Source organism: Mandrillus leucophaeus, unplaced genomic scaffold (assembly GCF_000951045.1).
Source record: "Mandrillus leucophaeus isolate KB7577 unplaced genomic scaffold, Mleu.le_1.0 Scaffold108, whole genome shotgun sequence".
In the NCBI taxonomy this organism is placed as follows: Eukaryota; Metazoa; Chordata; class Mammalia; order Primates; family Cercopithecidae; genus Mandrillus; species Mandrillus leucophaeus.
In genome coordinates, this window is record NW_012098987.1 from 3,271,801 (window position 1) to 3,274,484 (window position 2,684).

Consider the following 2,684-nt stretch of genomic DNA (forward strand, 5'->3'; position numbering starts at 1 on the left):
GGAGGAGATCTGTAAGTTCTGAGCAGAGCAGTCAAATAAGGAGGAAGAAACAACTTCTACAGTTGTGGAGAATTGAAGTACAGATGGGTTAAGCAAATAACCTGAAGTTCTTGTCTGAAAAACTGACCAGAATGCGGCCTACTGCTGGCTTTTACCTGCTTTCCAAAGTATAGAGCTTACTGCATTGCAAGGGACAGGGATTGGGAAACTTTTTTTTTTTAATGGCATGGCATAAATTCAACATTCACTCAAACTTACCGCCAAAATATTTAAAAACATGAGTAGAGAGAAAGGAAAAAGCTCAGGGTTTTCATTGGAAATGTAGTTACATAATTTCACAGATATGCACACATCTTAAATAGTATCCCATTTAAATAAGGAAAAATGTCTTGTTTTATGTAATGTTTCTTTTGACATAAATTCCTCTCTCCCACTAAATACCACTATCAGCAGATCATTTCATTATTAACTTGTTCACTTAAAGCACAAAGCAGAGAGCTAAATTCATCTCCTCCAAGAGACCACAACATCCTGTACCTGTAGAAAATCATGGTACTTGCCATATTGTATTGAATTGAAAGTGAACATATCACCCTTTCCTCCGTAAGCTCTATCCACTTCAGATCAATGTGTCCATATTTATATTTCCAATGCCTTACATGCAACCTAGAGCAAGATACACACCCAGTAAACATTTTTTGGTAGTTAATGAAACTGAGTTGCCTTTTTCTTTAGCATCTGTTCAAGTGCAAATACTCTTGGAAAAAATAACACATTAATTCAGGCTCCTTCCTAACATTTGCAGAGGCAAGAGCATCGATGAGGGTCCACATACCATAGACCTAAATAGTTATATTTTATAAATCTAACTAATAAACTGTTAAATAAAACATATCCTAACTTCCTACCTAAAAGAAAACCCTTCATATCAACATGATAAAAATTGTATGTAATAGCAGTTATATTTGAAGATGCTAAAAGCTGGAAAAATGCAAAAGTTAAAATGTAATTATCAATATGCATATTTGAGTGTTATGCTTAGATTGGTAATATTTTTGTTTTTACGTAAATGTATGCATAAATCAGTATATTTTTTTCAGAAAATATACTTTCTCACCTTTATTTTAGCAAAATCACTAATTTGTTCTTATAATAAAAATTTTCAAATATTTTACATTTGGCTTAATGTGGTGCCAAACAATGCCTTTCCTAAGTCACATGATATCTGCTTGTTTTCACTATTTTCTCTTTTTAAAATTAAAGCACACCTTCACTTTGAAATGTTTTCTCTCTTTTTTCTTTTCAGCCTTTACTTTTTCTAAATTCTACCTATGTATTTTCTTTTTCTACCAAATCATAGTTTACACACCTTGTTAATATTTAAAGGATTAAAAAATAAAAGGTTGCTGTATTCAAAATATATGTTTAAGTCTACAATTTATACAAAGGTTCAATTTAAACTTTCAAATACAAAAATTAAAACAAAATGATTTCTATCTGTGTTCTCAGATACAGTTTATAGTTTTCAGAAAGTTTTTTCTAAAGTACTCAAAATATTTATTTAAATGAAAACAAAATACAAATTATAAATATTAGATATAAACTTCTATGGTAAATCATTTGAATACAGTTAAAATTTAGTTAAGCCTCATGTATCTAGATATTAAAAATAAAATAAAACTATTGACAATTTTAACATTAAATGGCCATCTAGTTGGCAAAGAAGTATCAGGCTTCATGTATATTAATATAGAAATTTACATATACAAATTTAAACATCATATGAATTATTTAATATTTAACATAGTTCTCGACCATTATGTGCACTTTTTTAAATTAACGCTACTGCAGAGATTTATGATTATCTTCAGATGCATACAGTGGAACCAAAGGAAAGTAAGCAATGGGTGCTTGTTAATGATGCTTGATTATGCAATAATCTACTGCATTTCTGCTATCCAAAGGAAGAATTTAGCAAATTAATTAGTTTGCCCCTTCTCCTACCTAAGTGCTTCCAGAGCACAAATTTCTCCCCACACTCTAAAGCAGTATCTTCCTGTTGTCAGCAGTGGTACAACCTGCAAACCTTGGTAGCATTTGGACACTGTCACCTTTTGTTTCTAGGACACAGGAGGCAAAATGGTCCAAAATGTTTCCCTGGGTCTTAGAGGACATTAATCATAAGAGCAGGTGGTGTTACTCACAAGAGGAAATGCTTAGTACTCTGGCTTGTTCTGTGCCAGCGCCAAGTGTAAGATCCCAAGTGATAGAGGAGCCCAAGAGCTATTTAATGATGAGTCTATATTTATGATAAGTTGAATCTTCTAAATTCATCAGTCCCAAAGAAAATGTCTCCATTGGTCTGGGTTTCAGGGTAGTGTTGTGTTAAATTTGTACCTGAGTTTATCAGGTAAATGTTTTCTCTTAAAGAGCACAGGGATACTAGACATCTGAAGAGAGAGGTTAGGGGAGAGCTTATACTGAATGGTGAAAAGAGTGAAATGAATTTGGAGAGAGCTAAAGCAAAATATCATCTTGACTAAGATTTTGTTTGGGAATTTGGCCTAGAAGTATTAGTTTATTACTCTTGTTTCTATGTGAGTACATGTCTTTATGTTCCCCTCCCTCCCTCCCTACCTGTCTCCCTCTCTCCTTCTCTCTCTCTCTCTCTCTGCTCTACAACT

The 2,684-nt window shown here is 32.9% G+C and overlaps 1 protein-coding gene across 1 annotated transcript in view; it reads left to right on the forward strand.

The window, feature by feature from the left end:
- Positions 1–2,684, forward strand: part of UNC13C (unc-13 homolog C (C. elegans)) — a 690,296-nt gene that overhangs the window by 537,314 nt on the left and 150,298 nt on the right. The window lies entirely within an intron of this gene.